At 44.4% G+C, this 27,372-nt stretch overlaps 1 protein-coding gene across 1 annotated transcript in view; it reads right to left on the reverse strand.

Moving 5' to 3' along the window:
- Window positions 1–27,372, reverse strand: part of GRAMD4 (GRAM domain containing 4) — a 174,601-nt gene that overhangs the window by 42,429 nt on the left and 104,800 nt on the right. The window lies entirely within an intron of this gene.

Raw genomic sequence — 27,372 nt, forward strand, 5'->3', positions numbered from 1 at the left:
CCGTTGAGCTCTGGACCCACAAATTGAGTAATCGGAACATTGTGTTCTGGTGCGACAATTTGGGGGTTGTGCAAGCCATCAATAACCAAAAGTCGTCTTTCATGCCTGCTTTGCGCTTAGTCAGGCATTTGGTCCTCCGTTGTTTAGAGGCGAATATTGGTTTTAGGGCGTGCCACGTCCCGGGGACTGACAACTGTATAGCAGATGCATTGTCACGTTTCCAGTGGTTGAGGTTTAGGGGCTTAGCTCCGAAGGAGAGTTTGCAAGGTTTAATTTGACCTCCTGTGTGTCAGATGGTCGAGCCAGCATAGAAGGGCTGGCGACCATGGCCTTAGCGCCGTCTACGCGTCGCGCATACCTTGCGGCCTGGAGGGATTGGGAGCACTTCCTCGGGTCAGAGGTTGCTTCAGGTAAGACAGAAGAGCAATGTCTTAGCGCTTTTGTCTGGGGCTGTTACGAAGGAGGCAGATCCAGGCCATCCACTAGCACGGCCCTAGCGGGGATTGCTTATTTTTCAAAATTATATGGCAGAGCAGATCCAACTAAATCCTTTTTAGTTTCTAAAGCCATGAAAGGATGGGCTCGTTGCGACAAGCCCAAGGAGGATAGGAGGCGGCCCATTGACCTTTCGTTGTTGCGTTCGCTAGTTGAAATAGTCCCGACGGTAGCTGCGGATCCACACGAGGAAGCCTTGTTCCAGGTTGCTTTTTCAATGGCTTTTTACGGGGCATTTAGAATTTGCAAGCTGGTTGCGTCAACCAAAGGATCGTTGGATTCTGGAATGTTAGCGGAGAATGTAGTCATTAAGGCAGATTCCCTGTTGTGCAAAATTCACCGCTCAAAAACCGATCAGCTGGGCCGGGGACGATGGATCACCCTCAAGGAGCAGCATCAGTCAACAGCATGCCCCATTTCGTTGGCAGTTAAGTTCGCCAGTTTACGCCCCGACGGCTGTTCACACTGGCTGGCGCACGCTAATGCCTCTCCCCTCACAAAATTCCAATTTTCAGCTGTATTTAAGAGTTGTTTAATGGCCTTAAAATTGGATACGTCTGCGTACGGCACTCATTCTTTCAGGATAGGGGCTGCCACTTGCGCTGCGGAGGAGGGCATGTCAGTTAGCAGCCTTCAGTCGCTTGGCCGCTGGAAATCGTCCGCTTACAAGCGGTACATCCGGCCTAACACCAGCAGCTAGGAATGCGCTCCCTGCGGGGCTGACCCAGACTTTTACTCGTCACTATTGTGGGGGTGTGAAGGGATTTGGCCGAAAGTAATTTTTTTTACCTCGGGGGAAAGAAAGAAAGAAATGAAAATAAAATGAATTAATAAAGAAATATATAAAAAAAAAAAAAAACCACAAAGAAATGACAAAGAATTTATACCCCCGAGGGTTTTTTTAGATGGTTTTACCTTCGCCTGGGTCGCCTGCTCCTTTCTTCATTATCGCGCTACCCCTCCTTTCCTCCCTCCTTTCCCTCGGCTGCCCAATTTTGTTTCATATTGGTGTTGTTTGTTTGAAATTGTTGTATTGGCCTGTATGTCCTTGTTAATGGATTAGCATTAACTGTTTTGGGATTAATCTGATTACAGATACATCTCAAGACGGCTCGCCTATTTGGTTTATCGGGCAATCCTTCATTTACTGGGCGGGGCAAACTCATTTATCCACCAGGGCAGCAGATCTATTGGGCGGTCGGGAGGTTAGGTGGTTAGGTGTCAGGGGGCTTAGATGGGAGGGAATCATTCCACTCGTCACTGAGTCCATTGCAAAATGGGGGACACCCGGGTGCTTGGTTTTGCATGCCGGTGGCAACGATCTGGGGAGAGGAACAGGTATCAGCCTTATACTTCGTATTAAAGCTGATTTAGAAGAGGTGCAGTCTCGGTGGGGTCCCATTAGAATAATATGGTCTGACATCACCCAACGTCAAGTGTGGCGATGCCCTTACAGCGCAGCGGTCTTAGACCGGACGAGGAAGAAAGTCAATGCTTCTGTTGGTAACTTCGTTACAGCAAGAGGGGGTTCTGTCATTAAACACCCTTATGTCAAATATGATGACCCCAGTTTGTTTCGTTCTGACGGGGTGCACCTTAATGAAGCGGTATGCCTCTGTTTTTGCGTAGCATTTTATCCGCATTTGGGGTGGAATTGTAGTTTTGGTGGCGTGCTGCGGTTCTTTTAGACCTAGCTTTGGCGGAAAAGCATTGCTTCTCAGCGGCCCAACAGGGCACAAGTGGTAGTTGCTGGGCGCCTGCCTTTCCCAGGGCAAGTTGGCTCTGCCCTTAAGGGGGGACCTGGGCTTCTTCCTAGAGGTGGGGCTCAGTAGTACTAAGCCAAATGAAGGGGGTGTAGCCTATCGTAACTCAGGTTGCGTCAGAGGCCTTCAGGTAGCCTCATTTATAGTTTATTCGTGGGCTAGAGCTCGGAAAGCAATGCTTTTATTCGCCACCAAAGAGATGTGTATTTTAATAAATATTTGTTAAATTTTTGATTCCACTACAGTTGTCCGTGTCTTCATTAAGGTCAATTAAGACAATAACACCTGTGTAAGGATCTAACGCCTCAGGGCATAGAGGGCTTATTGTCCAAGACACTGCTCATCCTGTTATTTATCTTGGACACTAAGCTCTTGTTCCTTAGTTCAGAGGTCACAATTTCTCGGCTCTAGACAGCTCCTTAGCCTTTTATATTTGCTTAATTATCCAAGTTCCAGGTCTATTATGTGAGAACATACTACTCCACACTGCCACCTAATCATCTGCTACAGACAAACTTTACACAATGGGAGAAAGTCTTCTACTTGGTTCTGGCAGGTGTCCTCGATATAGGACGTTAAATTAAATCTACCAATTCATTTGTCAATATCTCCAAAACACTCTTCGACCCTGTAAGTCTCCAGCACATACAGTAACCTAGAATTCCATTATGCCATGGACTTTCCACATCACAATCTTGGATTAGGATACTATAACATTATTCAATGTCTATTTACTAGGTATCTGTACTGCTGAAGAAACTATTGCTAGAAAATTTGTGCATATAAAAGTAAGAAATTATTTGCAAATATTATACAATACTCAAGTCAAGAAGGTGTTAAACAAAAACAGGCGCATTACACATCTTTAGTGAGCCACTGCTGAAACAAATGACATTTAACATGATCACTGTTGATTTTTAATCGAATCCAAATAGAAGATCAAAACAAAAATACTTAAAGCCTCATTTTATATCTCCATCAGTTTCTCTCGGGGGATCTTATTTTATTACAAATTCACATATCTGTAGTTATTTTAAAGACTAGGTCATGTAAAATGCCACAAGTAACCTTAAGGAACCACTTAACCAAAACTATACATTGGCTTTTGTAAAAGCACTATAAATAAAATACATTTTTTGTTGACACAACTGGAGAGTACCACCACCACTGGTGTAGATTCACCATGCAAGTTACCAAACTCCAATTTCTGTAGTTAGACTTATTTTTACCATAATGAATATTGAGTATTGGTCTGTTTTCTACCCATAATGTCATATCTAAATAAACAGAGTCACTAAGGCAACTACATATATATTTTATAGATATAAATTACCAATGTTGTCGTCATCATATCACATTCTCCTCTTCTCCATTCCCTTTCTCAGACAAAGTGTCTGAGAAGGAATACACAGAAGAGAAGAATGTGATGATGACAACATTGGTAAGTCACATACAAACATCCATTTAGCTCATGATGGTCTGGCTATTAATGCCTACTTCCAAATTTCCATCTTTTGACCCAATTTCGAATCAACTTCATCATTAATAAATACTCAAGAGGCTAAACACAAATGTATTGCTTTATTCCTTTCCTATAAAGTAGACCATCCGTTTCAACTTGCTTTCATTTCATAAAATAAAAACTGTACAGCCTTCAGTCCTTTTACTAATAATCTGAAAAAGGCAACATTTGATTATCATGGCTAACAAATACATGAAAATAAACTATGAAGCAGTGTCCCTCGAGGACATAATCAACTCTGGAAAATCCATCTACTTTCTAAATTGTGCAGCATAGACAGCCTGCAAAAGAGACATTTTGTATATACAGTATATTAGAAATAAAGAACTGTTTGAATATAAACTATCAATAACTTTAATATCCATATTTAAAAAAATTTATCCAAATAGAAGATCAAAACAAATAAATAAATACTTGATTTTAGAATCTCATGCACCACAAACTATCTGTAGAAACATCAGAATATGGGCAAAATACTGTTAAAAAAAAAAAAAGTCAATAAGGAAAACAATGCCCCAACCAAAAAATATTGTGTTCCGGAGACACTGTAGAAATAAGGAAGAACTTTCCCCACCAAAATTTCTACAAATATTATAAAACCATAGAATGATACAGAGCAAAGAACACATGCATAACATAATAAGTGTGCCACCTTGACTCTATTAGAGGTCCTCTTTCTTCATTAATTATATGGTAGAGATAAATGTTATAAGGGATTGGTCACTTCCCTAAATAACTTAATAGTCAAATAGGGTTGCACTACAAAAACTCAATACACCTTTTTCAGAGGGGTGAATTGTTGATTTCTAGCTCCAAACTTTTCAAATGCAAATAATTACTTGTAATTAATCAAAATTACAAACCATATAGTATCATAAAAACTCCAAGTCAGTGGTGGAAACAGACAATTCTTTCCTTAGAAGACATTATACAGTCAGGTGCATAAATATTGGGACATTGACAGAAATTTCATATTTTGGCCTCTATTCACCACAATGGTTTTGAAATGAAACAAACAAGATGTGCTTTAACTGCAAACTTTCAGATTTAATTTGAGGTTAATTACATCCAAATCAGGTGAACAGTGTAGGAATTACAACGGTTTCTATATGTGCCTCCCACTTTTTAAGGGGCCAAAAGTAATGGGACAAACTAAACAATCCTAAATCTAACTTTCACTTTTTAATACTTTGTTGCAAATCCTTTGCAGGCAATTACAGCCTGAAGTCTGGAAGGCATAGACATCACCAGGTGCTGGGTTTCATCCCTGGTGATGCTCTGCCAGGCCTCTACTGCAAAAGTCTTCAGTTCCTGCATGTTCTTGGGGCATTTTCCCTTCAGTTTTGTCTTCATCAAGTGAAATGCATGCTCAATCGGATTCAGGTCAGGGGATTGACTTGGCCATTGCATAACATTCCACTTTTTAGCCTTAAAAAACTCTTTGGTTGCTTTTGCAGTATGCTTCGGGTCATTGTCCATCTACACTGTGAAGCGCCGTCCAATGAGTTCTGAAGCATTTGACTGAATATGAGCATATAATATTGCCTGAAACACTTCAGAATTCATTCTGTTGCTTTTGTCAGCAGTCACATCATCAATAAATACAAGGGAACCAGTTCCATTGGCAGCCATACATGCCCACGCCATGACACTACCACCACCATGCTTCACTGATGAGGTGGTATGTTTTGGATCATGAGCAGTTCCTTTCCTTCTCCATACTCTTCTCTTCCCATCACTGGGGTACAAGTTGATCTTTATCTCATCTGTCCATAGGATGTTGTTCCAGAACTGTAATGGCTTTTTTAGATGTTGTTTGGCAAACTCTAATCTGGTCTTCCTGTTTTTGTGGCTCACCAATGGTTTACATCTTGTGGTGAACCCTCTATATTCACTCTTGTGAAGTCTTCTCTTGATTGTTGACTTTGACACATATACACCTACCTCCTGGAGAGTGTTCTTGATTTGGCCAACTGTTGTGAAGGGGTTTTTCTTCACCAGGGAAATAATTCTTCTGTCATCCATCACAGTTGTTTTCGTGGTCTTCCGGGTCTTTTGGTGTTGCTGAGTACTCCGATGCGTTCTTTCTTTTTAAGAATGTTCCAAACAGTTGATTTGGCCACACCTAATGTTTTTGCTATCTCTGATGGGTTTGTTTTGATTTTTCAGCCTAATGATGGCTTGCTTCACTGATAGTGACAGCTCTTTGGATCTCATATTGAGTCGACAGCAACTGATTCCAAATGCAAATGTCACGCCTAGAATCAACTCCAGACCTTTTACCTGCTTAACTGATAATGAAATAATGAGGGAATAGCCCACACCTGTCCATGAAATAGCTTTTGAGTTGATAGTCCCATTACTTTTGGCCCCTTAAAAAGTGGGAGGGCACATATAAAAAACCATTGTAATTCCTACACCATTCACCTGATTTGGATGTAATTACCCTCAAATTAAATCTGAAAGTCTGCAGTTAAAGCACTTGTTTCATTTTAAAGCCATTGTGATGGTGAATAGAGGCCAAAATATGAAAATTCTGTCAATGTCCCAATATTTATGCACCTGACTGTATATTTTGAGTATTTTGATAACTGAAGCATAATCCATGAATTACATGACGTTATAATTGGCCTAACCTAGAAGGTTTCTCATTGGAAGCAGGCCTTGGAAACTTGACAATGACTTTTATTCTTCCAGCAAAGAGGGAGCATTCCCTTGCTGAAATGGCTTGCCCTAAATAGTTCAATTTAAATTACACAAGGTTCAGGCTTTTCCCCGGAAGCCTAGGGGTATGTTTACTAAAGGTCGATTTTAAAATAGATCTAAATTGATGTTTTTCAGGGGCTAAAATCACATATCTACTATCCCCTAGTGTTCCCTCTGAATGGGAGAGCCAAGACTGAACTGGCCATCTGGCATTTCTGGCAAATGCTAGCAGGGTCAATGTCCTGATGGGCTGCTGTTATCCGGAAGCCTGCCCGCGCAGCTCCGCCTCCCTGTCATCATGAAGAGAGATGGGGGTGTGCAATTAGGTCATGCACCTGTGACTCACTGCAAGCCGCCATGCCCATTTTCCGTATGAGTGCACACATGTGGATCCCGGGTTGTTCTACAGCCCCAGTCCATTCCGGGGACAGCAAACAGATGCAAATAAAACCAGTTAGAAAGCTTCCAAAGATGGCAAGTTAACTAAATGATCTAAATACGGCACAAGAACAGAACCTGCTGGAAAAATAATGCAATTTAGGTCTTTCTGTAAGGTGTGCAAGAAGAGGGAGCCTTTAGTGTAGATTTGCTGCATGCTGGTCCATGTATACAGGCATCCCTTGTTAGTGAATGCAAGTTGGCTGTCTGGGTGAACAGGTATAAAAAAAAAAATGTAGCACAGGTCAACCATCATGAAATAAGTGGACAGGATGAAGTAGTTGCTGTATTTGAAACAGGAAAAGCAGGTAGTACAAGTTTGTTAACAACTGTTCAGATATGAATAATTACAGGTTTGCTAAATAAGAGATCTAGGGGATGTTACAAGGAGATACCTGGCACCAAATGTAATAGGGTGCGAGTTCTTTAAAAGTGTGCTATGCTCGCACTTTTTCAGAACTCACCCAATGTTGTGTAATTCAAGAACATGCAAACTTGTATGTTACTCGGATTTCCACAACTGGCAATGCCGAAACTTTTCCCATGGAAAACATATAACTCGACCAATGTAATAGAGCAGTGGTTCTCAAACTCGGTCCTCAGGACTCTACACAGTTCATAGTTTTCCAGATCAGGTGCACAGGTGTATTCATTACTCACTTACACAATTAAAAAGATTCAAAGGTGGAGCAAATTATTTCACTTGTGATTCTGTAAGGAGACATGGAAAACATACACTGTTTGGGGGTCCTGAGGACAGAGTTTGAGAACCTGTGTAATAGAGTGCAAGTTTTTAATTTGCACAAAATTACTTACTTAAAACACGCAAAATAATAGACCTGCTTCAGGCTAGCGAGTATAGCCTGAGCAGGTATGAATTAGACAGAAGCCTTCTGTGTGAAAAAGCTTTGAAATGATTATTAAAAAAAACAAAAATCTTCAAAAAGTGATGTGGGATCCCTCCCTAAAAGCACAACCAGCACCGGGCTTTTTTGAACCAGTCCTGGGTGTGAAAATACAGGGGGGGGGGGGGAAAGACGGAGACATAAGGTTGGGGGAAGACTTAGGGGTTTACCGTATTTTCAACAACCAGCACAAGGCCCAGTGAGCCAGTCCTAGTTGTTGAAATACAGGGACTAATTGAGTAGGAGTCCCCCGTATTAGCTAAAACCAGCACCGGACTTTTGCTAGCGGGGGTGTAATGTCGCAGCCATGAGACGCTCTTCGTGGGGTGCCCCGACCAAAGCATTTGTACCCCACACTAGTCAGCCAAGGCCTGGGATCTCTGGGGAGCTGTGGACTCCCTAATAAAGGAGTCTCCCCTCTCCAGGTCACGAGAGGCCTGGGTTGAAATCAACCAGTCCCCCAACCAGCGCCTCTGAGTAGTGGGGGGCTGGTTGATTGTGTAAAAAATATATAAAGTAGAATTGTTCTTTACAGGAGAACTAGAGGTCCGACCAAGCCTACCCCGCATGGTGAACTACAAGTACCAGCATGCAGGGCATTAAGGGCCCGCTGGTACCTCTAATTCACCAGCGAGATAAATATTTAAAAAAAAAAAAAAAAAAAGATAGGACACACACTCAGTAACAATATTGGTCAATGATGGCACTCAATACAGAAATAAGTCTAACCAAAACAAGTGTGATGACCAACGTTTCAATGTTATTTCAACATTACCCTGACAAATGTGTGGAAATTTTTTTTTAACGTTGGTATCACACTTGGTTGGAGTGGACTTATTTCTGGATTGAGTGCCGCCATTGGAGGGGTAATATATTATATTGTATAGTAGCGACCCATCCCAGCTTCACACGGGAGCAATTTCATCACGCCCCTGTATCTCATAACAAATCCTCCTACTTTTTACTCCTATACCCTGCATCTCAAAAAAGCCTCCTGCTTCTCAATACTTCCCCCTGCATTTCACCACAGCAAACTATATTTCACCAAGGCACCTTGCATTTCACCACAAGCCCTTGCTTCTCACTCCTGCCAATGGTTCTTACCACAACCCCCCTGCATCTCACTCCTGCACCCTGCATCTCACCAGTGTCACCACAACCTCCCCTACTGCTGCCCTTGGATGTTCTGGGGAGGGCAGGAAGCTATGTAATGCAACAACCAATAGCATTATCAGCAGCATGTCTCTGGGGCACCTGTGCATATTTTCGCAGCCTCCATGTCCACCCCTCCCAGGCTGCCAAACATGGCGATTAGCAATATCCACTTTGCACAATGTACCATGTATTTCCTGGTCTTTCTGCTGAGCTTCCTCGCTGTGCTGCCCATCTGAGAACAATGGTAACTTCCATGGAAGGTGCCCCCTGTTCACTGAGGGCATGTGGCTCAGAAGGATCACCACGCTGGAGAGAGCGCACTTCACGGTGTAGGAGTGGTGGCCAGAGACTGCCTGCAGGTTCAGTGTAGAAGAGACATCGGAATCCGATGGTTACGAACCATCGATGTTTGTTTCCGATGGTAGTGTTTTTACCATTTTATGCTGGGCAGCTGTTTGCCACCATTGAATGGAAATCATTCGGTGGTGTTCCAATGGTTGGTTGTTTTTTTCCTGATAGCTATGCCTTCCCTAGCTCCTTTCTGTCTACTGTGTCTGCATCAGAACATCTTCATGGGTTTGTTGGAGGCCGTCTCTCACTCAGTCTGCCTCAGATATGACCCTACTCAGCCCCCAACTCCCTCCCCTCTCTAGGTTGCTGCTAAGCAACAGGGCACATTGCCGTCTCTTATTGGCTTTCACTGTCTCTTGCCGATTCAGCACCCTGGACAGCAGCTTGGTGCAAGATTTGTGTGTGTGACTTCACACTACTAAAATCATCACTGCTCGGCTTCCTTTTGTCACAGATGAATGGTTCAACCAAAGCTGTATCGAATAGTAAAAACCCCATCAAAATCCATCCATTGGTTCAAAATATATGTGTGTGGAAAAATGTATGGAGCAGCACCAAATAAATGACCTCATCCCTAAAAATGCATATACAATTCAAATAAAAAAGGCTAGAGTTTGCCTATAGATAAATACAATAAACTGCAGTGCCCCAAAGTGAGGGCGTCAGCTCACATCAATAGGAATAAAGTAATGGTGATTTACTAACTATGAAAGTGCATATAGTGGAATTGATAAATAGCGACAAGCGTGTTTCTTTAAAATTGAAATAAATGTGTAGTCATTGAAAGTGCAAAAATGATGTGCAGAGCATAAATGTTCGTAGAACATTTTAATCTATTACAATAATGACACACAAATTAAATAAAATAGATAAATAGCAATAAAAAAGTTCATCAAATAATTGTCTACTCCAATCAATCATAAAAGGACACAGTATAGGCAAGAAAAAATTCCCCTTGATGGTCCTGCTGAGACGAAACGCGTTTGGAGCTCCAATTTCTTGCCACATGAACTAATCTATTTCCTAAACTCAGATAAGCACTGGAAACCTTTATTGCTATTTATTTAATTATCTATTTTATTTATCCTTTTCTTGTGCGTCATTATTGTAATAAATGTAAATTTTATTCTACTAACATTTATGCTCTGCACGTCAGTTTTGTACTTTCAAAGACTACACATTTATTTCACCAAGACAAATTCTACATAGAGTCGGTGCTCATGTTACTTGCAAACTTTCAGTGTTACTGTAGGTTAAGTGGCTTGCTCACGAGTTAGTAGCCCCAAGGATCTTTTTGCGTTCATCCATGAAGGAAAGACATTTTGTGATCAATGTCTACAATATAAAATATACATCACAATATTAGACTCCACTACTATCTTTGTAAAATTAGTTCCACTGAGCAATAACAAACATCCATGTGAGCGAAGTTGCGGGCAAATACTACTTTTGAAATACATTTCCAAAATTCCCACAACTACCATACCAAACTAAGATACAATATGTCAAAATGCTATCAATAACAGCGATAAAACTTCAAAGTTACTGGTCGATAAATTTACTGTTAGTAACGTTCTAAGAAAATATATAGTCGCTGTTGTGCCTTTTTAACTATTGCGACAATATTTGAGGACTATGACGTCCTCAAATATAGTAACACCTATGAACTTAAAATCAATTACTCTCTCTACATCTAAGTTAATAGTTGCAGATTCAGCTTGGTTGATATTCTAAAATAAATAATTATCTCTTTAGGGTTTTTTGTGGATTTAGGACTAGATAATTATTATAACTCCATCTAATCAACTGACTAACTTCATCCCGATACGCCTTCTCATCACCATTAGTAATGAGACCCATTATAGCTGTATCATCAACAAACAATTGAATTAGATTTAAACTGTGGGACACAATCCTATGTAAAAAGAGAAAATACAATTGGACTTAAAAAACACACCTTACAGGGCAGTACTAATCCTAGCTACAGACAGACAGAGGGCCCTGCTTGCAACCTTACAATCTATGAGGAAAGATACATTGATACATAAGAATAAGTGTGACATATTGCATATTGATTCAGCAAGATTGCAGTGATTCTTCGTGGGCTGTATGATCCAGTCACACAGCAATGTTGGCCTGGTATCAGCGGGATGCGAGAGTGCACAAAGAAAATATTTAAAGCTATGTTTGGACAGTGTAGAGGGGAGGTAATTAGTCAAATAGTTTAGGGAAGTTATATGGGTGTTTCTGGAATTTGATAAGCTTGCGGAGGGGAGTTTCCAAGGAAGGTTTGGAGACTAGAAGAAAGTCTTGTTGTGCCTGGAAGGGCATTCATTGAATGGGTACAGAGTGAATGAGAGATGCAGATCTTGTGCAGAGCGGAGACGTCGAGCTGGAAGATATTTTGAGATAACTGAAGAGATAAATGTTGGTGTAGTTTAGTCAAAAATCTTATATATGCAAGTAGAAGTATTTTATATTGAATTTGGTAAAAACAAATGACCAATGTAGGGACTTGCAGCAAAGGATAAACATTTTACCAAGATGATCAGCCTAGTAGATGCATTCAAAATAGATGATAAAGTCTGTTTTGGGGAAGACCAGTAAGGAGACTACTGAGTGGATGAATTAAGTTTTTGCAGTGTCTTGTGTAAGATTTGGACATATTCTGGGTATGTTTCTCTGGGGAGCAAAGGACAGTTCAAAGACATGTATAACACCTAGGCGGTGAGCTTGAGGGGTAAGGGATTGTAGTGTTATCAATACCAACATAAAAAATATGGTTACTGACTAAAATACAGAGTTTGACATTTTATTTTTCCCAACCAAAAAAACACCACCATGCCCCAGGACTTCCACTATAAAAAAATATTATGCTGTGCATCCTACCCCCTGCCAGCCCTCAGTGTGCAACTTATTTTTGTAGAAAAATAGCACTTTTTCTGCTCTTTTGGTTTCCTGCACAGGCTATGTACATGCCAGGAACCCATTTTTGTCCACCATAGTTTGTTCCCAATTGTTTGGCTACATAAGTCCCTCCTTTCAATTTATATAGCTTGTATCAGTAAAGAAGGGCATCCACTATACAATTTTCTGTCAGATATCTGTCCACTCTGGCTGGTTGGAATGAAAACCTGGTAATGTATGGGAGCAAATGACAGTCGATCATATGGTTTTAAACACTGAAAAAAGGACAAAAAAAATAGTTCCAATTGGTTAAATTTGTGTTTTAGCCAATTTGTCTGAACAACCATTTTTGGCCATTTTTCAGTGTGTGTGAGCAAATGGACGATTGTCATTTGCTCCCATACATTACCAGGTTCAGTTCAACCAGCCAGATTGGACAGATATCTGACAGAAAATTGTATAGTGGATGGCCTACTTAAGTTTCCTCAGTATAAGTCCTAGATCTGGTCAGTGAGAACACTACTTTCATTCAGCACAGTACTTTTCTCATGTCACCACAAGCATGCATTTGCCAACATGTTTTCTATTACTCTGTAGTAGCAATCTGTACTGAATATCAATAATATCCAATTCCTAGCAGAAAGCCAACTTCAAAATCTTAACAAATGTGAGTCCGGACAGCCCAGACAAAAATGAAATGTAGCCAACTGTAGTACCAAGAGGAAATTGCAGGTCCGGCCCCAGGTTTAAAGATAAGGATTTGAAAAAGGTCCTTTACATTTTTTCTGGTTCTGGTATACCCAGCAATATTCCAGCTGTACTTATCCCACCTTTACCCAGTGGAGTAAGTTCATCCCAGGAACCCTGAGGCAGGGCCGCCATCAGGGGGGGGGGACTGTCGGTACTGGAGTAGCGGGCCCGAACAGTCGGGGGGGCCTGTCCGGCGCCTGCTACATACTGCCCGCTACTAACCCCCTGGCCGTAAGTGGCAGGCCTGGATGCATCCTCTACTATACCAACGGCCCCGCCACTGCCGCACATAAACACAGTTAAGTGACTTGTGAGTCACCTCACCCAGCCGGACCCGGCAGCCGTCGTCCCGCTCCGCCTCCCATCTTACTGGATTGGCCAAACAGCAGTGTGCCTCCTGCTGTCAATAAAGTTTTTCTAATATCCCTGAAGCCGGCATGCGTGACTTAATTCCACGCCCGCTGAGTACAAGAGGAGCTGCAGAGGGAGAGTGGTGTGAGGACTGAGGAGCCACCCGGAGCATGAAGACTGACAGAAGAAGTATGGAGCGAGCGAGGTAAGGTAAGTTGAAGTGTGTGTACCTTGACTTCGCTAAAACATGCACAGTAAAAATATATATATTATAAATATATTTTTTTAGTATGAATCCGGCACTCACAATTGATGTAACAGCCACTTGTGTGCCTCTGCTATAACATATATAAAGCTGACCTACTGTGCTACAAGGACCAGTAAAGATACACGGCACTCCAGGGTTTTAGCCAAAGAAAAGATGATATTTATAGGTTCATCATGTGCATTAAAAATACATCGTAATCCTCATATAAATGTGTCAACGTTTCTAGGCCGATCCAGGCCCCGTCATCAGACAGAGAAGATGTATAGGGAAAACCCACAACATCTCCTCCGTCCTGATGACGGGGCCTGGAACGGCCCAGAAACGTTGACACATTTATATGAGGATTACGATGTATTTTTAATGCACATGATGAACCTATAAGCACGTTTAAAAATGTAATGCATATGATGAACCTATGCATTTTAAAAATGTAATGCACATGATGAACCTATATATATATATATATATATATATATATATACACACACACACACACACATATATATATACACATACATATATAAGCAGGGGAAGGGGGTTGTGGAAAGTGGTGGGGGTTTGTGAAGGTTGAGGGGGGCCCTGCCTATTATGACAGTCAATGGGCCCAACAATTTCTGATGGCAGCCCTGTCCGGAGGCAAATTATAATTTGGAGCCCCCCTTTCGTCACAGCTGCTGACACTAATGTAGCATTTAGCATGCAGATACACACACAGTTGCATACAGGATATAGGCATGCCACATATAAGTTTAATCAGAAGCTGCTTGTGCATTCTATTCACATCACTGTACGAATAAGACACATTTGAAGGGAAAACTTTGCACAAAAAGATGCTCGCGCTACAGAGTGCCTCTGCGCTCCCACGTTAGGTGTCACACAGAGGATAGATGTACTGTATGTGGACACATCTGTGTGCATTAGTCACAGATAAGATAGTTGACCTGTACAGTGCAATTAGCATGAGGCTCAGAGTCCTCCTGATGGAGACGAAAGCCTTCTGATGTGGGGTGAGGAGCCCTTCTGATAACCCTCAGAGGGGAAAATCACCTGATGTGGTGGTTTTGAGGACTGAGTTTAAGTCAAAATACTGCAAAACTGCCACTGTGGTGGGACTACAAATCACAAAATGCCCAGTCTACTGCCGACTGCATCATATGCCGGGAAGTTGCACCACCAAAGATCTGTCCCCCAGACTCAGTCGCTGGTGCTCCAGGCCCCCACCTCCCATGCCCTCTTACCCACAGCTCCAGTTCTATGCATCCTTGTTGACAGACCCCCAGGACTCCGCTGCACAGGTCCACGGCTAGGGCTGCCGCCATGGAGGAATGGAACGCACAGTTGTGGGTGTTGAGGGCGCCGGGACTGTTGCACGGGTCCACGGCTAGGGCTGTCACCAGGGATGAGTGGGATGGGAAATTGTTGGTGAGGGGATGCGCCAGGACTGCTGCACGGGTCCGAGCCAAGGCTAGTGCTGCCACCAGGGAGTAGTGAGGCAGATAGTTCTGGGTGAGGGGGGCGCTGGACGTGTCACACTGACATAAGAAGCTTCGACTTCAATGAGTAAGTACAGCCTATAGATGGACGGAGGCGGCAGCTGATGGTCTGACATGGAGCTCTCCACTAGTGTATGGTGGCTTCTCAGGTGTCGGGAAGAGGTGCCATGCATTGGGTGGCCGTGACGGTACACTCTGGGTTAGGGATGTGCAGGCTCGGATAGGTTCGAGTTTGCACGTGGAGTTCGGATTTTTCCCTCCAAAAAAACGGAACTCACAACGAGGCAAAACGTCATCTTACATGGACGAACATCATCATTCCTGGTCTTTTGTCCAGGAATGATGATGTTCGTCCATGTAAGATGACGTTTTGCCTCGTTCTGAGTTCCGTTTTTTTGGAGGGAAAAATCCGAACTCCACGTGCAAACTCGAACCTATCCGAGCCTGCACATCCCTACTCTGGGTACATAGTTGCAGCGCTGGAGCCCGGTGGCAGGCATTTCCGTTGTCTCCCATAGTTATGCCCTTGCCTTTACCAGTCTACATCCCACATCTAACACACTGTGGAATAGATTAAGAGGAAGAAAAAAAAAAGGAAGGAAGAAAGAAGATAATAAAGGACCAACTGTGATAACATTCGTACTTGTTTCCCCAAGATATTATACCAGTTTATCGCACATCTGAAAATCAAGAGTGTTTGGCAAATTAAATGTGCCCCCAACTTTGGGGGGACCCTGGGAAGTTAAAACTGGGAGCTCCTATGGTTTGAAAAAGTGTGTATATTTACAGACATACATGCATACAAACATACATACATACTCGTACATATCCAGATAATGGGCACTCCAATTCAATTAATTTAGGTCCAATTACTACAAGAAAATTATAAAACAAAAAGAGAAGCAGCGGCACTCTGGAAATTCTATGAACACTGAAAATTATTAAAAGCAAGTTAAATTACGTTATTGCATTTTGTGCCAACTTGACCCTTTCTTAAAGTTACGCACGTACGTACGTGAGAAATGGCAATTTTTGCGTGAATCATTGTATAATTTGATTCATTTTTAAAGTCTGGTGAGTGTCTCCTGCTTGCCCTTTTTTTATTCTAAATATTATATTAAAGGTGTATAATTAAAAAATGGTATATTTAAAAAACTAAGCAATGTTAAAAGCGGCAGTTTGGTCTGCTACAGATAGTGGTTCCTATCTTAACATTAAGTTTAAATTCACAGGAGTGCACTCATTGGGGTAGTAGTTAGGTACACCGTAAAGGTATTTGTAAAATAGTCTGTGCACTTAAATTAATAGCAGGCTTATTTTAGTACAGAATGGCCACCTTAGAAATGTATTTCCCAGATAATATAAAGGATATTTTATTTATTTTAATACTCTTTGCACACCAAGGGCCAAATGTAATAGGGTGAGAGTTTAGAAAATGTGAGTTTAGCAGTAAACTCACACTATTACATTGGTCTAGCTGTATCTTCAAAATGGGAAAACATCTGTCTGAGAGTTTAAATCATTAGAGATTTGTGAGTCTCAAAAACACGCAAGTTTGCAAGTTCACAGACTATTATATTGGGAGAGGTTAAAATGTGTGAAAAAACTCTAACCCCATTACATTTGGCCCCAAGTATGGACCGATAAAATGCAAACTGGATTCACATATTTGTAAAATAATTTTCCTCAGATCAGTTATACCAAGATTAAAGAAAGTATTTTTGAAGGCCCTCAGAAAGCTGCATTTCAAAAGTTTCTGCACAAACTTTGGGGAATTGCAAGCAGGCCCATAGACAGCAAGGCCCTGGTACTTTTCTGGTGTTTTCAGGGAGGCGTTATCGACAGTGGGTAGGTGTTCCTGAGGATCACCCATAACTGCTGCAGTGATGCCTGGGAGAGGGGCCGCTGGGAGCTGTGCAGAGCCGTGGCTACTGTGAGCAGATGCACTGTGACTGCTGAGCTAGGTGAGGGTGCCGTGGGCTTCCCGGTCACTGTGGTCAGCAGTGATCAGAACACATTGGGGATAGAGCCGCGGGTGCAGAGGGACCGGAAGGTCGCTCGGATATTGACGGCTGCTGAAACATTATCTTCCAGCAGCCGCCTAGTGGGCTTTTCTGAATGGTCACATCAGACTCAACCATGTTAGAAAAAGTCCAGCCTGGCTTGGTCACATCTGATGAAACCACACCAGGCAAGTGGTTAAAAAGGTTCATTTCTTGGATACTTACTTGGATTTTGTTTTTGTTTTTACAGAAACATGGGTGCGGTGAGTGACTAACACATTTAGCATTTTAATCAGGAAATTTCTAACATAGAAAAGTATTAATAAGGCAAGTACAGCAGAATACCCAAATTTTACTTTTTAAACTACACTTTTGACTTTTTGATCAGATTTTATTGAGAATGTAAATCCACCAAATCAGACATAACTTTAAAACCACTGACAGTGAACACTCAGTCTTGCTGTTGGAAAAAATTGGCAAGTGTAAGGATCTGAGAGACCAAATTGTGAGGGCTTGAAGATTTGGTCAGAAAAGTTAATGCTGGCTATGGTAGAAAGGTGTAAGACCAATCAGAGTACCCATGCTGACCTCTGTTCACCGCCGAAAGTGCCTACAATAAGCACGTGCGTGTCGGAACTGGACCATGAAGCAACGGAAGAAGGTGGCCTGGTCTGAAGAATCACGTGTTTTTACCTCATGTGGACAGCTGGGTGCGTGTGCATCATTTACCTGAGGAGAAGATGGTACCAGGATGCACGGTGTTAAGAAGGCAGGCCGGCGGAGGCAGTGTGATGCTCTGGGCAATGTTCTGCTGGGAAACCTTGAGTCCTGCCATTCATGTGGATGTTTATTTGACATGTACCACCTAACTAATCATTGCTGCAGACCAACTATGCATATTCAGTATAGTTCATCATTATAGGATAATTGTGTGTACATATTTCAATATGATGATTTGCATTTTGAGCTGACGACAATGTTATTTACATCACATTGGCTATTTACAGTTTACCAATCCCAACCAATTACATGCACATAGCTATGTTTACATCAGATGAACAACTGGCTAACAGACTGCGGCTCAGATCATGTGCTGTCTATCACATGACCATCTCTGACAGCCGGAAAGATATATTCTCCATGCTGTCATTGGTGCAGCACAACCTGTACTGGGTTTTAGTCAGCCGCACAGACCTGGAAACATTCATGCCAGGTACTCATTCTTATATATTTTTCTACATAATGACCATTATGTCTTTATTTTAGGACTGCCTCTCTGTATTCAATTAATTAGTATCACATACAGCTTGAAATTTTAATCTCTATGATGTACACAAGTGTTTTCTGTTTCCAAATATGGGTATACAAGACCGCTATAATGGGGGACTCCTCAATATGCTTCGGAATCTGCAACAACCTACCGCACCAAAACGCATCTAGATTTGAACTTAAAGACTGATATTATTTGGACCAAATTTACCGCCCATCCAAAACCAATTCACTGCAGACTCCATCAGCCAGCAAGAGGATTCCGACAGTTTCACATAAGTATCTCTGCCTATAGACTGTACCTCATTACGTCTGGTAAACCATTTTATGCTTATTACTGGGAAAATTAGAGTTATGGTATAACGTACCTTCGTTAACTCTTTATTCGAGGTCCATGGGGTCCACAGCCAATACGTTGGGGTATGAATCCCGGTCACCAAACAGTTAAACAAACGAGCTCTCTGCTCCCAGGATGCACAGTGTCCCTCCTTCATATACCCCGCCTCCGGCCCCAGGTAGCCAGTTCGTTACCAAGCTCAAGCAGGTGAAGAAAAAAAAAAAGACAAGAAAGAATAACCCATGCTCTCTAGACCAGTCTCTCAGAGAAAGGAAATTCTAGAGATACCCAAAACCACAGATGCGTTAGGGTGGGTGTCCTGTGGACCCCATGGACCTCAAAGAAAAAGAAAAAGAGTTAACCAAGGTATGTTATACCATAACTCTTATTTTCTTCTTCAGGGTCCATAGGGTCCACAGCCAATACATTGGGGATATCCCAAAGCAATAACCTTTAGGGCGGGACTGCTCCTGTGTCTCAGAAGAGAGGAGAATCCTGCGCCCGAAGGAGGCATCCTGAGAGGCAAAAGTGTCAAATGCATAGAACTTGACAAAAGTATGGACGGAAGACCATGTGGCTGCCCTGCACAACTATTCAGCAGAGGCGCCCCAGCAAGCCACCCACGAAGGTCCCACTGACCGTGTGGATGTACCTTACTGAATCCGGCACCACCAGACAAGCCTGTGTGTATGCCTGAGAAATTGTCATACGAATCCATCTGTCCAGCTTCTGCTAATCAGCTAGCCATCCACGCTTATGACAGCCATACACTACAAAAAGGGAATCAGACTTCCTCATGCTGTTGGTGCGATCCACATGAATATGCAGCGCACGGACAACATCCAATGGAAGCCTCACCTACCGAGAGGCTTGTAGTCTGAAAGCTGGGACCACAGTTTCTTCATTTATATGGAAACATGATACCCCTTTTGGAAGGTATCCCGCCCTAGTATGAAGTACCGCTCTATCCCGATGAATTATTAAATGGGCAAGCAGAAGGAAAGTGCTGCCAGATCAGAGACCCTACGGCCGAAGCAATAGCTAGGAGAAACTGTCTTTGCTGTCAACCACGTTAGGTCTACTGATTTCAGGAGTTTGAATAAAGGAGCCTGCAAACCAATGTCAGACCCCACGGGCTATCGGGGAGACAGAGGGAGGCTGACCCTCGGAACACCCTGAAAAAAATGTTCTAACATCAAGCCATGGGATGATCCTTCGCTAAACCAACCGAAAGTGCAGGAGCCTGAACTCTCAGGGTGGCCAGATGGAGACGCCAGTCTACACCAGTCTGACGAAAAGAACACACTCAAGAGACCCTAACCACCCTAGGGTCACATTTTCTCAGTTCACCCCGCTGAACATATGAGTGCCAAGTTTTGTAATAAATGCAGCCAGAGGTAGGTTTCTTGTCCTCTGAATTACAGCAATCCTTTCCCTTTAAGACGGAGGTCTGAAGAACCCTGCCGTCCAAAATAGATGAGGAAGGTCTGGATACAGACAAAAATGGCACTACTAGAACCTAGGTCTGGATACAGGAAGGGACCTTGTATTAACAGGTCCGACCTTAGCAGAGGAGGCCACGCAGTGTCTATGGAGAGACTCTGCAGGTTGGTGAACCAACAGCGTCTGCCCGTACCTGGGTACCCTGTGGTTGTGACTCAAGGCCATGAGGTCTACCTCTGGAAGACCCCATCAATCCACAAGGCTCTGAAATACCTGTGGCTGAAGAGCCCACACTCTCTGGCAAGTATATCCTGCTGGCTTAGGAAGTCCACTTCAAAATTGAGGACTCCTGGTATGAACACAGCCGATCCCGCTGGAAAATGACATTCTGCCCAAACAGAATGTCTGCCACTTCCGCCATAGTAGCCAGGCTCCCTGTGCCTCCCTGATGGATGAGGCAATCTACTGCGGTGGAGTTGTTAGATTGTACCTAGACCGGCCTGCCCCTTTAGCATTTCCTGAGCTTGAACAAGCGCTCCTGAATACTGTCCTTAGTTCCAGGACGATTTATGGACTGTTCCGTTGTCCTCCATTTTCCTTGAAAATGTGTGTCGACCTTTCTCTGCTACCCACCCGCGGAGGCTGGTATCATCCAGATCCAGAACGGACGACCCCTGTTGCGACAGTACTTCTTCGACGGATAGTCGCTCTTCTGGCGAGAGACAGATTGTCCTTGCTTTTATTTGGAACCCCGGCCGTACCATGGCCAGGCAAATAAAACCTCCTGACAGAGAAAGACTGCCTTGAGACTGGCTTCAAGTCTCTCATCAGTGGAACCCTTAAAGGCGAATGCCGATGGTACCGTAAAGGGATATAAGGCCTGAACCTTTCTGGTAAAATGGATTTTCCTGTCCGGAGAACTCTATACTTCCTCAAGTTCAGATCAGTTGCTCAGATTTGGGAAATTGAGCATTCACAACTTTCTGGCGTTAGAATACTGGAGCCTTTCCTTATACCGGCTCCACAAGCACAGCTTTGACCCCTCTGATCAGGGAGGAGACGTACTGTTGTAAGACGGTCTTCCTCTCTTGAGAGAGTGACTCTTGGGAGGAGACCCATGTATCCCCCTAAAAACCAGAAGATGTACCAGAATCTGAGGGCTGGACGGAGCGTGAGACCGACCGGCTATTGAATTTTTTTGGCTGTACTAGCCTAGCTGCTTGCCGTAGTTGCTGAAAAGCTGCTGAGGACGAAGTCACATTCTGACCCGAGTGAGCGCACACGTCCCTCCAGGACAGCCATAGGGGGCCTAAACATGGTAGGTTGCAGCTGCTGAAGGTACCCAATTATCAGGGCCGGCGTAGGAGCTGCCAATCTGTCCGCAACCTGCGCCATGATCTGATAGATTTGACTACTGTGGTGACTCTTTAGAACAGTGACCACAACATCCCACCTGTATTAAATCCTGTGAGGACACCCCCATCGCCCCTCTCTGTGGCCTGGTCCGCGTGAGGGGCCGACACAGTCTGGTCTTGGCTGCATAGATCTAGCAGCTTGTAGCGATTGTTGAACGGCTACTGAAGATGATGCCCTGCCTCGACCAGCACACATGTCCATCCATAATGGAACATAGAGGGCATAACCCTAGGGGGCTGCTGCTACAGGTCATACATGACACCAGCCCAGGGGCTCCAGCCAACTGTCTTACAGTTTCATTGGACATAACGTTATCCAATGTCTGAGTATCAACGTGACCATCGTTTCACACCCACTATATCCCACACATCTTTGTAGGGGGTTAAATGAGGAGAAACAGCAGTGATAGGTTATGCTGACAAGGCAGCATAGCCCAGCAGATTTCATAAGCCACATGCAATGCACACGGATATATAATTTGAGATATACATCTATAAACACATATCCACATGTACATACACACTAACCTCTCTAGTCAACTACCAAAACACCAGGTAGGACCTAGAGCTCTGTATGACCTCATCACCGCAGGGGAGGCATATAGGGACTGCCCCCACCTCCTGAGCAAATAGCCTCCACAAGCAGTGGCGGGCTGGGCCGGGGGGCAGGGTGCCATGTGCCCCCCGGGCCGCAGCGTCATACGGGCCGTGGGCACCACGTGTGTAGCGCTGACCGGACGGAGTTCGGTCAGCGCTACACAGCACAAACACACAGCCGCCGGAGCCAGCAGCTGTGTGTTTGACAGACTCTCAGCAGCTGCTGCTGCTCCCACTGCGGGAGCCATCTTCCGGCTCCCGCAGTGGGTAATGGGAGAGACGTCATGAGTAATGACGTCTCTCCCATACAAAGCGGCCGGAGGAGCTGTTAGCGGCGGGACCGGGAGTTTCAGGGAAGTGATTTTTTTTTTTTTTTTTTTTTACTAAGTCTCTCTCTACTGGGGGGGGGGGGGGGGAGAAGACTACTGGGGGCACTGCCAGGGGGGGGGGGATTACTATGTGGGCACTACCAGGGGGGGTTAATACTGGGGGCGCTACCAGGGGGGTGGATTACTACTGGGGGCACTACAAGGGGGGGGGGGGGGACTACTACTTATGGGGGCACTACAAGGGGGGGACTACTACTACTGGGGCAACTACAAGGGGGGACTACTACTACTGGCACTACAAGGGGGGCTACTACTACTGGGGGCACTACAAGGGGGGGCTACTACTACTGGGGGCACTACAAGGGGGGGACTACTACTAGGGGCACTACAAGGGGAGGGGACTACTACTAGGTGCACTACATAGGGGGAGGGGACTACTACTAGGTGAACTACATAGGGGGAGGGGACTACCACTGGGGGCACTGCATCGAGGGACCACTGCTGGGGGCTCTATATAAAGGGCAATACTGGGGGTACTGCATAGGGGGGAGACTACAACTGGGGCCACTATTTAAGGGGCATTGCATAAGGGTTACCACTATTGGGGGCACTGCATGGGGTGTGGACTGCTACTGGGGGCACTATATAAGGGGCACTGCATAGGGGCTACCACTATTGGGGGCACTATATAAGGGGCTTACTACTGGGGGCACAAGGGGCACGGCACAGGGGGGGACCACTACTGGGGGCACTATATAAGGGGCTTACTACTGGGGGCACTGCATAGGGGGGGGAACACTACTGGGGGCACTACTGGAGGCCTGCATAAGGGCGTTCTCTCCTGTAGCACACGGGGGCACTGCATATGGGCACTACGACAGGGGGCTGCCCCTAATCTTTATTTTTACCTTACATTAATCCCATATGGACCCACCTCCTCCCTGAAACATTTGAGGGGGGGGCGCCGTAGCACGCACGTTCTTCGGGCACCCTGGCTACACGCTACTCGTCTGCCAGGGCCGCCTGCATGCATTTGCCCCCCAGGCTAAAAGTTGCCAGCCAGCCCCTGTCCACAAACATCAGAGAGTGGTCTCTGGCTGACTCATATAAAGGGAGGTTCTCCCCTTTTACATATATTCACACACACACACACACATATATATATATATATATATATATATATATATATATACACACATACATACACACAACAAGTTTTTACTCAACTACTAACAGCTCCAAGGCTAAGTAGGACATCAAGCTCTGTATATGGCCATCCAAGGAGAGGTATACAGGGAGATGAACCAAGACTCCTGAAAACATTTGCAAGTAACCCACAACAAGTGTAGGGTTAAAACTGCCAAGTGACCACTTTCACAGAAACATGTGAAGAACTCTCTAACCCCTAACACTGCAGTTTAGGGGTTTAGGAAGAAAAAAGTAACACTTTCAATAGTAGCATAAGTCACCTAAAATCCCTGCCTAACCAATCAGTTTGGCAAGATCTACATGCACATTTTTGCTTCAAATATGTACTGAATCACAAGCAACAAAAGTTGGTAGGATTCCAATGTTCTACACCTTTCTAGTAATAAGGCATAATCAGGGATAGGCCAATTTCCCGCGCCCATCAGTACTGCAGCTGAGTCTTCCTAATTAGGAGAGAGTGGGGATGGACAAAGCTCTCACCAGTACATGTGAATTACAATTTAGCCCCTATACCCTGCAGCTGGGGGCCAGTTGGAGCACTTCCTTTACAATGGTAACAATGTAATGTGCTCACCTTCACATATATCTAGTAAATGTACCCTAGAAAACAAAGGCAGCATAACTCAGCAAAACTTAAAGCATTTAAGCAATATATTTGCCATAGGCTCTTAATCAACTACAAAAAGCACATCAGCTTAGTGTTGAGCTCTGTACAACCTGGCCACTAAGCAGAGGCATTTTAGTCCATAATCTGGGAAAAGGAAACCCAAGGGAGTTCCTGTCCAGAAGCTGGAAGGTTTGCCTGCTTACCACAGTGACCACATAATTCAGATTGTATGAAATCCTGTGGAGGAACCTCCGCTATGCAGGCCATACAAAACACCAGCACAGGCGCTTTTGCCACCTGTCTTTCATACTCTTTAGACATAATAATGACAAATTCTGAGTACACACGTGATTTTGTTTTGTTTCCCAAAATACCCACACACCTGTAGTAGAGGGTTATAGGGAGAAAACAGCAGTGATAGGTTACAAACTGACAGTTATTCAGGTATAAAAGGTAGTACCACACACAGCAAATTCAAAATCACATGCAATGCATAAAATACACCTTGTGAGCATATGCAATTTTAAGCTCGTCACTACGAACAGCCTTAGGCTTAGTAGGATAAAGAGCTCTGTATAACCTGATCCAGCAGTAGGAGAGGTATACAGGGAGACTGATCCAGCCGGAATACATACGAATTACCGCCAGACACAAGTCCGGCGGTTCAAATCCCGACAGCAGCAGGCCGACACGGCTGAAAATACCAATCGTCCCCAGGTAAGTATGAACTAACCTAACCCCCCCTAACCCTATTTAGGGGTGCCTAACCCTAACCTTCCCCCCCAGTGACTAAACCTAACCCCTCCTTCCCCGCCGCCTAAACCTAAGTCCCCCAGGGAGGTGCCTAACCTTAACCCTCCCTCCCCGTAGCCTAACCCTAACCTCCCGGGGGGGGTGCCTAACCCTAAGTCCCCCCCCGGGAGCCCTAAACCTAACCCCCCCCCCTGCGGCTGTCCGCAGCGGCGCCCGGCATCACTTCGATCGGGATGTCGGGCGCCGGTCTCCCGGCATCGGTAAAATGACCGGCGTCTACATCTATCCTCTATCCTCGCCGGGATATGACAGTCGGGAAGCCGGCTGTCGGTATAATGTCAGCCGGCTGCCCGATTGCATACCGATCCAGCCTCCTGAGTGTGCTGCAATTGAGAGCACCCGAGAGTGGTCTCTGGCTGACTCATATAGGGGAAGCTGGTAGGAGCAACCCACAATCGCTCTGAACTCTAGCTGAGCCAGCATGTGGATCGGGGAGGGGCCGCCGGGGAGAGCGAGCCTCCCCTATGCTGCCTGGCCGCCACCAACTAACCCCCGGCTTGTCAGGACCTCCTCTGTCATGTTCAGGTGGTCTAGTGTAGGACACAGGCTGTTCTGCCCTCCCGACTGCAGCGCACCTCCAGCCAGTCTCCACCACCTCATTTCATTCACAGAACATGCCTGCAACTGCGGCAATTACAGCTGCAAGTCGCTTTGGATAAGTCTCTATGAGCTTGCCACATCTGCCCCTGGGACTTTTGCCCATTCCTCAAGGCAAAACTGCTCCAGCTCCTTCATGTTGGATGGTTTCCGCTTGTGAACAGCAAACTTCAAGTCTGACCACAGATTCTCAATTGGATTGAGATCTGGGCTTTGACTAGGCCATTCCAACACATTTAAATGTTTCCAATAAACCACTCGAGTGTAGCTTTAGCAGTATGCTTCGGGTCATTGTCCTGCTGGAAGGTGAACCTCCGTCCCAGTCTCAAATCACAGGCAGACTGAAACAGGTTTTGCTCAAGAATATCCCTGTATTTAGCTCCATCCATCTTTCCCTCGACTCAAATCAGTTTCCCAGTCCTTGCTGCTGAAAAACATCCCCACAGCATGAAGTTGCCACCACCAAGTTTCACTGTGGGGATGGTGTACTTGGGGTGATAGGATGTGTTGGGTTTGCGCCAGACATAGCGTTTTCCTTGGTGGCCGAAAAGTTAAATTTTAGTCTCATTTGACCAGAGCACCTTCCTCCATACATTTGGGGAGTTGACCACATGCCTTTTGGCAAACTCAAATCGTGTCTTCTTATTTTTATCACTAAGTAATGGCTTTTTTCTGGCCACTCTTCCATAAAGCCCAGCTCTATGAAGTGTACGGCTTTTTGTGGTCACATGCACACATACACCAGTCTCTGCTGTGGAACTCTGCAGCTCCTTCAGGGTTACCTTTGGTCTCTGTGCTGTCTCTCTGATTAATGCCCTCCTTGCCCGGTCTGTGAGTTTTGGTGGGCGGCCCTCTCTTGGCAGGTTTGTTGTAGTACCATGTTCTTTCCATTTGATGATGATGGATTTGATGGTGCTCCGGGGGATCATCAAAGATTGGAATTTTTTTTTTTATAACCCAACCCAGAAGTGTACTTCTCAACAACTTTGTCCCTGACTTGTTTGGAGAGCTCCTTGGTCTTCATGGTGTGATGCCTCTTGCTTAGTGGTGTTGCAGCCTCTGGGGCCTTTCAGAAAAGGTGTGTTTATACTGACAGATCATGTGACACTTACATTTCACACAGGTGGACTTCATTTCGCTAATTCTGTGACTTCTGAAGGTAATTGGTTGCACCAGAACTTTTGAGGGGCTTCACAGCAAAGGGGGTGATTACATATGCACATGCCAATTTTCAGAATTTAATTTATAAAGATTCTTTTTTATATATATTTTTCTCATTTCACTTCACCAAATTAGACTATTTTGTGCAGATCCATCACATAAAATTCAGATAAAAAAATAAATAAAAAAAATTACAGGTTGTAATGTAACAAAAAAGGTAAAAAGCCAAGGGGGTTGAATACTTTTGCAAGGCACTGTATATTCCCTATCACATGCACACTAGGATGAATTTTTCTTGGAAGCCAATTAGTCTGCTTGCATGGGTTTCCTCCCACACTCCAAAAATATACTGGCACAGTGAGAATATACAAACTCCACACAGATAGGTTGTGGGTTCAATTCCCATCACTGCCCAAAGTGCTGTGAGGCAGTAATGCCAACCATTACACAGTCTGTGCTGCCCCACAGATGGTGTAATGGTTAGCATT

The sequence above is a fragment of the Taudactylus pleione genome, unplaced genomic scaffold (assembly GCF_031769625.1).
Source record: "Taudactylus pleione unplaced genomic scaffold, aTauple2 ptg000251l, whole genome shotgun sequence".
NCBI lineage: Eukaryota > Metazoa > Chordata > Amphibia > Anura > Myobatrachidae > Taudactylus > Taudactylus pleione.